At 36.0% G+C, this 12,997-nt stretch overlaps 1 protein-coding gene across 2 annotated transcripts in view; it reads left to right on the forward strand.

Moving 5' to 3' along the window:
• The first annotated feature begins 7,105 nt into the window (after positions 1-7,105).
• LOC127804186 (uncharacterized) overlaps positions 7,106-12,997 on the forward strand; it is a 42,421-nt gene continuing 36,529 nt past the window's right edge. For both annotated transcript variants that reach the window (XM_052341018.1, XM_052340993.1), the window contains exon 1: positions 7,106-7,345. The gene's annotated coding sequence lies outside the window, so the exon portion shown is untranslated. The remainder of the gene's footprint in view (positions 7,346-12,997) is intronic.

The following is a 12,997-nucleotide window of genomic DNA, read 5'->3' on the forward strand; positions in this document are numbered from 1 at the left end:
CACTCCCGAATGTACCCGCTAGCATAGGACATTCGAAAGGAGGTCATCACAAGGATGATATAGAACAATACCTCATAATAAACACACATTTATCTATTTTCACGCAGCGGAATATCAATAACTTTCGTTACAAACCAATGTTGATACATCTAGGCTCTTAGGCCATACAAACCGAATATGAGGCTCTAATGTAAAACAACAATTTAAAATCTCATCAATCTACCTCACCAAAACGCAACTAGGATCTCCGAGTTGAGTGCCTCTGTACACCACTACCCTTGGGTTGTAGTCCCACTGGACTCGCCCTTAATGACTGCTTTACCTTTACCTGGAATGGCATAAGAAGATCAAGTGAGCCACAAGGCTCAGCAAGTTCTAGTACAAAGGAGCAGTATGAAGAAAGAGAAATCATGATGACACCGAGAGGAGTGTACAACGACTTCATATCAATATTCAATTATATGAGTCGGAAATCATATCTCATAGAATTATAAATTTCAAATTTTTGTTCATGTATAATCATACAAGTGCATACATCATAAGTATAAATCCCATAGGCTCATAAGCCACGATGCAAAATATGCGTTAATCATCATATCAGTAAATCAACACATAACGTATCGAGCACAACCTGCCGGGCTATGGCCACCTCGTCCCGCGTCAGGCGCTCCTAGGGTACCCTTTATTTCCGCGCAAAATAATAAGTGCGCTAATAACATATATATATGAGCATCATGTACATGTATGCATCATGTATGCATTTACCAGCAATGTAAAATTTAAATTCTCGTTCTCAATATACATTTAATACCATTGAAGAATGTTATGGCAAAAATTGTTATTTTTCCACCATACAATCGCTCTAATACATTAAGTAAATGTTTAATTAATATTAATAAAAAATTTCGGATGGGTACTGTAGCGGGGTACTATACGGATACGGTATGGTACTGTAGCAAGATACTGTATGTATACTGTACGAATACGGTATCATACTATAGCGAGATACTATATGGTATTGTATCGAGATACTGTATAGGTACTGTATGGTACTGTATCGAGATACTGTATAGATACTGTATGGTACTGTATCGAGATACTGTATCGAGATACTGTATAGGTACTGTATCGAGATACTGTATTGAGATACTATATAGGTACTGTATGGTACTGTATTGAGATACTATATAGGTACTGTATGGTACTGTATTGAGATACTGTATAGGTACTGTATCAAGATACTGTATAGGTACTATATTGAGATACTGTATAGGTATTGTATGGTACTGTATAGGTACTGTATTGAGATACTGTATAGGTACTATATGGTACTGTAGCATCCGAATTTTTTCACACATTAACTTGATATTTTTCCACAATTTCATGGGACATTCGGGTATAGACATTAATTATCCAGACATCATTCACATATAAGATATACCAATAAATACTCTACAATGAGCAATGAAGGTGAACAAACTCCCATCATAATGGAGGTGAAAAATGTCATTCACAGAATAATATTGGGGTGAATCAAACCCTTTTGAGATATCAAATAGACTCACAATATTTAGGAATTTTATACTATGTAGATAGAAAAAATTTAATAGAGATGCTACACATGGAAGGGGAGAAAAATAAAAGAAGAAGAAGAAAGGATACATGCCTGAGGATGAATAAATCAAGATGAAGCACCCGCACAGAAGCTCCAATTGCCACAGAAAATTTAACAGAATAGAAGCAGTAGAGAAGAAAAAGAATGCGTATTAGATGAGGAAGAAGAACAAGAAGAAGAAGAAGAAGAAGAATAGAATAAGAAGAAGAAGAAGAAGAAGAAGAAGTCGGGAGGGGAGAAGAAGAAAATGAGATAAAGAGAAAGAAAAAGAAGGTGTAAAAAAAGAAGTGAAAGAAGAAAGTAGGAGTAAAAGGAAAAAGAAGAAGTAAAAGGAGGAGTGAAAGAAGAAAGGAGAAGTAAAAGAGGGAGTGAAAAACAATAAAGAAGAAGTGAAATAAAAGGTGAAAGAAGAAAAAGAAATGGGGTTGGGAAGTAATGATGCGTAGATGGTGGATGTTTTTTTTTTTTTTTTTTTTTTTTTTTGTATTGGGCTTAAGCCCAAATAAATGCCCATCTTCTATTTCCTTAAAGGCCCAAGCCCAACTCTTAGCCCATTTGCCTTAAATAAATTGAAGCCCAACTCATTATCCCATCCATTTAATTTAAACTCATACATACAAGCCCATAGATCTATTTCAACATTAAGAATCAAATTTGCTCAACTTATATAATAACTAAAATAAGTTAATATATCATTCTAAAATTCTAAACCCAATAATGGGTCGTTACAGTTTCTCCCCCCTTCAAAGAATTTGGTCCCCAAATTCCTGTCTGGTCACTCGAATAGCTGGGGGAAAAGACACCTCATCTCCTCCTCGCGCTCCCAGGTAGCCTCATCTAAAGAGTGACGCTGCCACTGAATTTTAACAAATGTAATACCCCGAGAGCCTAGAGAAGTTAGAATATATCGAGGATAGTGTAAGAAAGGAAACAATACCAGCTGGATACCTTTGGGCTGAATGTTGACAAAGAACTCCCAAGTTAAGCGTGCTTAACCTGGGGCAATCCAATGATGGGTGACCCCCTGGGAAGTTCGTGTAGGCCCATCAGGGTAAGTTGTTCCGGTCCTTCCTATCGCTCGAACGGGATGTTACAAGTGGTATCAGAGCCGACCCTTGGCCAAGGCGGTCCGATGAGGGCGGGGAGTGGCGCCGGGGCTTGAGGGCCTGTACAAGGAGCGGCTTCTGGCAGGCTTCTAGGATGGCAGCCCCCAAGGGGAGAAGGTCTGGGACCAGTTGTAAGGTCGCATGACGGGGACGTCATGTGCTTAAGGGGGGAAGAATGTAATACCCCGAGAGCCTAGAGAAGTTAGAATATATCGAGGATAGTGTAAGAAAGGAAACAATACCAGCTGGATACCTTTTGGGCTGAATGTTGACAAAGAACTCCCAAGTTAAGCGTGCTTAACCTGGGGCAATCCAATGAAGGGTGACCCCCTGGGAAGTTCGTGTAGGCCCATCAGGGTAAGTTGTTCCGGTCCTTCCTATCGCTCGAACGGGATGTTACATATATATTGTAATTAGCATAAAAATTCTACAGAAATGAGGGACCAACATTCCTCCCAAACTCAAGTTGAGCAAGATGAAATTTTTCCTCCCCGTTTATTCAATGACTTTCATAGTTTAAACACAACAAATCTTCGAAGAAAAATAAGAACTACTAAACTAAAAAATAAGAAAAAAAATTGCAACATATTTTCACTACCAAAGTCTCTCAAATAATAAGGAAATAAAATAAAAAATGACATGAAAAAGTAACAATCTTATGATCGTAACACACACAAATATATATATATATATAAATACACAAAGTGGGCATGGCGGGCCATGAATGGGCGGTTATGGCCACCATACCCATGACCACTGTGTTTATTTATATATATATATATATGTATGTGTGCGTATATATATATATGTGTGTCTACACGCGCATGTATATATATGTGTATATATATGAATAGATTTGTCTATGTAGTAGGTATTGCGTGTGTGTATATATATATATTTATGTATATATATGTCTTGTATGCAGAGATGTGTGTAAATGTACATATATGTATATGTGTGTGTATGCGTTCTTCTATTCCTATATTTTCATTTGTTTTTTGTTTTCACATTGTATCCGACGTTTTTCTCCATTGATATTCTAAGAGAAAATGACTGGGTGTGGAGGTGAAATAAGAGAAATGAGTGACCTTGAGGAAAAAATAGGTTTTCGATGACGAGTGTGAAATAATAAGTAATTGCGACGGTCAACGAGAAAAAATTACATAATTTGGCATAAGTAATTACAACGATCGATAAGAAGAAATTACAAAATTTAGTCGATTGAAGAAAGTGCGATGTCAGGTAATTGTGTAATGGGGGTGGTTGAGCATTGTAAATGAAAGGTAAAACTGAATTTTTACTTGAGGCTATTTTAAGTATATTGAAAAGTGGCTGCTGAGAGTAAAATCGTGGCTGCGAATAGAATTTTTCAAAAAGTTTCACATATTGGTTTACAAGAGTAATTGAATGACCATTTCACCCCTGTGATAAATGATTCAAATGATCCAAAACCATTTCTCTCTCTCTCTCTCTCTCTCTCTCTCTCTCATACATGACCGACTCTCTCTCTCACAGACACTATCGCCCTCACCCGTCATCTCCTTTCAGGACATCATTGGCCCCACTCGTCTCTCTCTCCGAACACCGACGCCCCAATTGTTGGACACCGTTGGCCCCACTTGACTTTCCCTCTCTGAAGATCGTCGTCCTAGCTATTGGTCACCCCTCTCACGACCATTGGGGTCCAAAGAGTGTTGGGCACCTCCATTAGAACGGTGATGAAGCCTTTCTTAGAGGCCGCCTCAGTGCTTGGTGTTGGGTTAAGATATGTAATGAAATTTCCACGGGGATCAACTGTTTGGCGAGATAGAGAAAAGAGAACGATGACGATATTGTTTGCAATGCACTAGGTTTGGATTCTTTGAAGCAAATTACAGAGATTGTTGTAGCAATGGCATTTACAAAGACGAATAGAAACAAACACGAAGGCTGAGAAAAAAAAGAATGAGGACAGAGAAAAGACCATTAATATCTATTGTCGCTGTGTCTTTGCCAATTGAGAAAGAGGGGTTTGGCCAATTTTCTCTTGTCCCGCCTTCTTTCTCCTCTTTTTTTTAGATCTAATTTATCAACAATTTATTACAATAAATTGCTTCAATTTATATTTTAAATATTGTTAATTTCTCGCCATATATCACACTTGTAAATCAATCTATGAAACTCTTTCAATACAAATAACATAACTCTATTTTTAAATATATAAATCATAGTATAAGTAAATAATGAATCATTTAAAATGTAAAAATTGATTCACTTCAAAAAGAGATAATAAATAACCGTTAATTAATGCTTACCAGCTAAATTATTCGTTTCCTTCACTTTAGAACTTTTCATACCATCTCTTTGATATTTTTGAATAATTTATTTGGGAGTTTTGAGTAATTAACGTTAACATGTGAGTTTCAACATTTTCCTTAGTTTGAGTAAATTAAAAGTTATTTTTTTGCTTGATTTTTCTTTAGTTCGAGCAGGTCGGTGCTTGACTTGTTAAAATCTCATTCGAATTCGTTAAGTTAAGCAAGCTAAATTTGAGTTTAATTTTAAAGCTCAATTTATAAACGAGTCGAGCTTAAATTAAATAAAGTTCAGCTCGATAACTCCCAAGGTGGCTCAAATAAAGACTCACGAGTTAGCTTGATTATAAGCTTGCAAACTGACTCTATTAGATGCTTGCGAGTAAGCTCGATTATTAACTTGTGAATATGTTTGTTTATAAATACATTAATATATTTATTGATAATTTTATAAAAATATTATTTAACATAAAATTATTAAACTTTATATTATTATAATAATATCATTAATAGAATATATTGATAATAAAATATGTTGTGACTTGAAAATTAATAAACTAATATATAAGTTTAATAGAATAATTATCGTTTTAATCGAGTAAAAAAATATTTAGTTAAATAACAACAAACAAGTATTGTGCTCGATTAATTTTTTTTAATCAAGTAAGATCTAAATATTTAAGAGATTAATTGATTATATACTTGTTTTACTTGAATATATAATAGAATAACATTAATTGAATAATCAAATAATTAATCGACTAAATGGTATATTAGTTTATAACTATAATATTTAATCGAGTAATAAATTTTGATTAAAATGATAAGTCTATGCATTTGTATTATTAATTGATTCAAAATAACTATTAATCGAATAAAAATATATTTTACTTAAATATTAAAAATAGTTACTCTAATAACTGCATATCTCACTCGAGTGATATATAGTTTACTCGACCAATGTTACATTAAATTTTAAAAAATTAATATTTACAGACATTATTAAATATACATTTTAAGTATTTTATTTACAAATAAAATTTATAAATTGGCATGATATTGTAAAATTTATAATAATTTTATCTAAAATCAATAATAGTTCATAATAGTTCTATCAAAAATAAATAATAATTTATAATGGTGATTATAATTATTATTAATTTTAAATAAAATTATTATGAATTACATAATATTACATCAATATATATAAATAAGATTGTCATGAAAATATAATAATTATTTAAAAGATATGAAAATTTGTACATATTTTGAATAATATGTAAAATAAATTTTATTTTATATATTATATGTTACAAAACATGCTAACATCATACATTAATTTTTAAACAATATATATTTATTATATCTTATATCTTATTTTTGAAGTCTAATTATTTATTTTCATTAGTTTATTATAATAAATATATTATCAAAAAAATATATTTAATACTTATCAATTTAAGGGTGTGCATTCGGTTATAATCAAACCGAACCGTCCGAAAATCAATAACCGAATCGAAAACACTAACCGAACCGAACTAATCGCCAACAACGAAAATACACATGTGGGTATTCATGAAACGACATCATTTTATGAAGAAACTAAAAGACGTCGTTTTAAATGTCAGTCGATTCGATTTAGTCGGTTATTCTAACTCAAAAAATCGATAATCAAATCCCTCCACATGCTAACCTAATTGACTGCTCCTATACAATTAATTAAATCAAATCGATCGGTTAGGTCAATTCAATTCGGTTAGTTCAGTTTAACCAAACCATCGCACACTCTTACTTATCAATCATATATATAAAAATCACAAAAATTAATTAATTAATTAAAAAATTAAATCAATCAAATTAATATTATAATTCACCATTTGCATGTTTTTCATTTAACTAATTTTTTTTAACCACCTTAATATTATGTTTTTAATTATTGTTATTTTTTGAAAAAATATAAAAATATAAAACACTTAAAAAATAATATAGATAAGATATATATAAAAAATAATTAAAAAATAAAATAAATAAGGGAGTATGTAATATTAATTTATAATTTATATGATATTAATGGTATTGTAAGTTGTAAACCTAATTTAGCCCTTTCAATTTGAATTGCAAATTTACAAAGCAATTTTAGTGAAGGTTTGGAGCAGCTAGAGAGAGACCCATCGCCGCCTCGCCGCCCGCCGCTGCATCCTCCATCTCTGCCGCCGCCGTCGCCTCTCTCGCAGCTCTGGCCGCCGACCCGTCTAGCCTCTCGCCGCTGCATCCTCAGCTCTGGCCGCCTCTCGCCGCCGACCGCCGCTGCATCCTCCGCTCTCGTCAAGGTATGATTGTGCTATTTTGGGATTTTTTGCTTATCCGTGGTATCTTCTATTTGGGAACTCGAGCCCGAGCTCGGCTTGTCAACCGAATTGACGAGCCGAGCCCGTGCTTGGACTATGTTAACTGAGCTCGAGCCGAACTTCCAGGCTCGACTCGAGCTCATATTTGCCGAGCCGAGCTCGATTGCAACCCTAGGGAAGGGAAAAAGAGAGGAGAGAGGAAGAGGAAAAGGGTTTTCTTGGTGAGAGAGATAGAGCAGAGAAAATGGTTTCTTGGGTGGGGAGAGAGAGGAAAAGTGATGATGATGATGATATGTATGTATGTTAAATAATATATTTATAAAATATATGTCTAATATATAATTTAATAAATGATATAATAATAATAATATATATATTATATATACATATATTATTATATTTAATCGTGAATTTCTAATCAAGTCTACTTAGAGTCTCTAATATAGTTAGCTTGCGAGTTAACAAGTCGAGTTTTACTAACTCAAGGTTGAGTCGTTTACAAATCGAGTTTCAAAGTTTCAAGCTCTGCTCGAAATGAATAAATTTGAACGAGTTTTTTTCGAGCCGAATGCCGACCTGAGGCTCGGCTCATTTGTAACCCTTAACATCCAATCAAAATTCCCAACTGCTTGTTTCAATATTCCAAGAACATACAAAGCAAAATCATTGGAAATTGATACCTCACCAATATGCTCATTTAAAGTTTCTGATAGGATAGCCAACAGAAATGCTTGTTCTGACACAAAAAGATCATCTCTTAAGTTGATATCTTGACCATTTTCAAAATTTCCAACTGGATGTAATCTATAGAACAGTCGAAGAAACTGATTTTCACCTAAGCAAATTCTAGACAAAAGCAATTTTATCCAATCTTCTCCAAAGCCAACTAGCAAGAGCACAAAAATAACACAGAAATTAGTCTGAATTTGGCCAACTAGAAACATGAAATTGAACTAGAAAGGACAGGGTAGAAAGACTTTGAGGTAGTACAAACAAACTCAAAATTTACCTGCTGAAGCTGTCCACAAGTTCTTCCAGGATAGGCAAGTCTTTCTCAGCACAAAGCTCATCAATTAGCGCACTGCTTCCATTGCTACATGTATAGATAACCATGCATAAAGGATCGCAAGTCTCCCTTCTCCGCAAGCTGGCAATCTCAATAAATTTAAGTGGAAAAAACTGATACCAAATAGCAAGCTGATGGCTTTCCCCAGCCAATGAAACATTTGCCAAAACTTGCAACCCCATTCGAATGATCCCGTAATCTGAATTGGAAGTGCTCATAGAATTCAATATACTCCAGACAATCCCCACTCCATTATGTTCAACAAACAAGTTCTGGTTGGTCAAGTCTCCCGCACATAAGTTTCTCAAGAGTTTCAGTGACATTGCAAGAAGATGACTAGAAGAAGAATTCAATTGATCTTGACAGAGCTCCAGGACTGTGCAGAGAGTATTTCGGGAAGCAAGGTTCGAGCAACCATCCAAAGTTTTGGAAACTTCTACTAAAACTTCTAAAGCCTTCTCCAGATTAGATGAGTTCGAAGCAATCAACAATGGATGAAAAATATCTTCTCACAGAAAGCCTGCAGATGGCGTGTCATCATCCATTGCTGAAACAGGAAAAGGGAGACCAACTTAACAAACAGAAAGCAGAAATTGTCAAAAAAAAAAAAAGATAGAGACATCACCAGCCATAAGTAGAACAATTGATCAAGGAAAAAGAAAATGGCAGTACATTTTTAAAAAATCAAAAGAACATTGTTCTAGACATTACTAGGAACCAATTTGTCACGACCAAGAAAAGGGGATCCATGACCGGTGTTGATCCAAATGCTAGGGTGACCCTACTCTTGAGACCAACAAATCACTTGTACAAAGTTACTCATTACATTACCAAATAGAATTGGTCCCATTTATAATCAATATCTAAAAACACAATTACAATTAAATCCAATCCTTCTAATTTGAACAAAAATTCAAATAACAATAAGAAAGAGAAATATAAAACTCGAGATTGGACTCTAAGTGTCAATGTATCCACATGGAGCGTGTCTAAGAATAGTATATACCAAAACTGATTGTGTTGGATGACTTAACTAGATACACGGCCTCATCGAGCCAAAACCTAAAAAATGTTAATATCAACGATGAGTCCACAATGGACTCACAAATAACAAAAGCATGCCATGACCATTTGGAGGAGAATATAAAATCTCATGTCACATTCAACATGTAAAAGATAATAACAATTTATACGTAATTCATATATCAATTACTGCAAAAGAATCATATTTTCATGTAAATGCTCACATATCCATATGAACATAGAAATTGATTTTTCATATAACAAATGAACAAGGAAATTGATAGTTTTTAAAACAGTAACACGCATTTGCAACAAATCAAGTCCTAATTAGGAGAAGTGGAGAACATGTTACACAAATATACTGGGGGTTAAGACGACATTGCAACCTCTCACAAATAACACATACATGATGCCATTACCCATAGATCCCTGTTGTAAGCATCTAGAGTTCTCATTAACTAGTTTCACTTGCAAGCAGAAAACATGATACCTTTCAGACTTAAGTTTTTTCCAAATAGCAAATAACACATATTGGACATCATGCAAAGTATTAGACTTCTAAGTTTCATGAGGCGCGCCTCTTGCCTCGGCGCCTCACCGTGCAAGGCGAGGGCCTCGCCTCGCCTTGGCCTAGGCGAGGCACCGAACTGGCGCCTTGCACCTAGGCGCGCCTTTAACAACTATGTTATACTTTTTCTCATTGTTAAACTTTGTGCTCACTTCGGTGAAAGAACAATGACAACTCAATTCAAATCTTTCGTCGCTCCACCCTTGAAACCATGCATCTACAACGTCATTAAGATATGTCACAACCAGATTTACCTTTTGACTCTTGACCACATGAAAAGAGTGAAAGAGCCTTTCACATTGCTGAATCCACCAACATGTCTTGGTCCCATCAAATGCCGGTATTTCTAGCCTCGGCATTGGTACATTAGCCTAGCTCGTTAATCCCCCTCAGTTGGAGGCTTTTGCCATGAATTTGAGTCGATCCTCTACCTCCACAAGTTCGAAATTATGGTCGCGATTTCCTACTCTTGTCAGGGGCTGAGATCGGATCAGGGGTTGTTCTTGGAGGGAAATCAGCTGGCAAACTTGCATTCGGAAGCCTCAAAAACAAATGTAGGACAATACTCAATTGTTTCCTGAATCCTGCAAACTCCTCCTTAAGATTGGAAATGTCCCCTCGGATGTCGATGATCTCAGCCTTCACGCTCCTCTCCAACGACATCGTCATATCCTTCGTTGCCGCATTCTTGACTCTGCCCTTACTCACCTCCTCTTGCATTTGGCAAAGGCCGAGCTCCACCCACTCAAACCGCCCCTCCAATTGTTCTTGAGTGTGGCAAAGGCCTGTCTCCCTATGGGGGCTTCCAATTGCTTCATTCTTGTTCCTTTTGCCATGCCCCCCCTGTTGTGTTTTCTTAGAGTTTATGCGATAGAAGATTGGTAATATATTGGAGTTGCATCAGCTGGAAGATTAGATCAATTAGGTTTAAAATGCCAAGTGTAATTACTTAGTATTTTGGGGGGCCTAATTGTAATATCCCAATAATAGTTAGTTATATTGGGATGTCTGCCCTTTCTATAAATAAGAGGGCATGTGAGGCACTTGAGAGGCAATCCAAGGAGTGTTTCTATTTCATCTGTGATCGAGTAATGATTTCATTATTGAAAAAGAAAGGCTAAATGTTTAGTCTTGTGTATTCTTGAGAGAATGAGTGGTATGTACTCGGGGATATAGATGAGGGTTAGAAGCTTGATGTACTGATCGATTTATCTGAATAAAGACTGCTCTATGGGGTGTTGACTGCTGGATGTAGGTTTGCCAAAGGCATTCCGAACTAGGATAAATCTCGTCTCTTTGCTGGTTTGATTTATCTTTCTGTTATGTCATATTTCATTCTGTTTTTTGTCTGATTGCTTAATTGTTTCTAATTCTGTGAGTGTGTAAAAGAATTCGAGTGGGAATTCTCTTTTGGTTGGTCCTGTTTGAGAGTCCTAATATCAGCACTCCCCGATCATTGATCACTACCTCCAGTCGACAAAGGAATTGGAATGACTATTGTCCCTGATCACTACCTCTAGTTAACACGAAATTGGAATTAACCCCCTTGTTCGGCCTAGTCTCCTTTCTTGACAGACCCCAATTCCAGCTTAGGACCCCTGCCCCAATTATGATCACCCTGGTCTGCCCACGCCACCTCAGCTGTGAGTCCAGTGATCATTGTCAGAAATTTCATCCCAATTGTGATCGCTCGGGTCTGTCGCACCGCTTCGCCTTTAATTTCGACCCAAACTAGTCGGAATTTACTTGGTCTGCTTCTGTCGTGCTTGCCTTCAAAGTTGTGATCGTTGGGATTCAATGATCGCCCAAGTGGCACCTTCTTACCCAATCACCGACCTCAAATTGCAATCGTTGATGTTCCATGTCATCAAAGCATTGGTCTAGTATGCTTCCAAATATAGAACCGATGAACCCACCAGCCACTGCCTATCCCTTCGTTGTCGGTTCCCGCTCCGGTCATGCCCCTCTAGTCTGATCGTGCCTATTCCGTTGACTCATGTAACGGACTTGCTTTGCCAGCTGCCAAGATCGCCATCTCTGATACCACTTTGTTAGATCCTTGGATTTGACAAGGGTTAATTTAGTGAATCTAGAAGTAGAGAGAATTGAGGGAGAGATTGAGAGAGAAATGAGAGAATTCAGAAAGGAGGGAATTTAGTCTTCAATTGCATGCCTTATTTCTTGTACAACCACCCTCTTATAGGGTTCATCAATTACCCTTCAGTTGCAGTAAGTGAAAGCCCCAACAGCCTGCTAACAGCCATAGCTTCTAACTGTTTTACAACACCAGGCAACCCTAACTGACCACTAACTGTTTCTAACCAATCTACACCACAACACCCCCCCCCCCCCCCCCCCCCCCGGGATTTACACAATTACCCATCTCATAACCCAGGGTCGTGATAGAGGATAGACTGTTAATTGCTTTGATTACAGCACAGTGTTGTTTTGATTATCCCAAATGATTTGAACAAGGTTTCAAGGAGTTAGCCTAGGAAGGGCTTAATTAGACAGATTGTTCCACTTCTTAGAAAAATACTTTTGTCATGTAATGAAAAATTATGTTTCTATCATATATGAAAAGTATATTATATATGATAGATTAATTTCATAAATGTTCTCCGACAACAAAACCAATGATTTCATTCATAAATTGTTTTAAATCCATTGGGAAAAAAAGGGAAAAGTTTGACAATGAGAAAAAGTCTAATACTCATGCATGATGTCCAATATGTGTTATTTGCTATTTGGAAAAAAAACTTAAGTGTAAAAGGTTTCATGTTTTCTGCTTGCATGTGAAACTAGTTAGTGAGAACTCTAGATGCTTACAACAGGGATCTATGGGTAATGGCATTATGTATGCATTATTTGTGAGAGGTTGCAATGTTGTCTAATCAACCCCAGTATATTTGTGTAACATGTTCTCCACTTCTCCTAATTAGGACTTGATTTGTTGCAAGTGCGTGTTATCTGTTTT

This window comes from Diospyros lotus, chromosome 1 (assembly GCF_014633365.1).
Source record: "Diospyros lotus cultivar Yz01 chromosome 1, ASM1463336v1, whole genome shotgun sequence".
NCBI lineage: Eukaryota > Viridiplantae > Streptophyta > Magnoliopsida > Ericales > Ebenaceae > Diospyros > Diospyros lotus.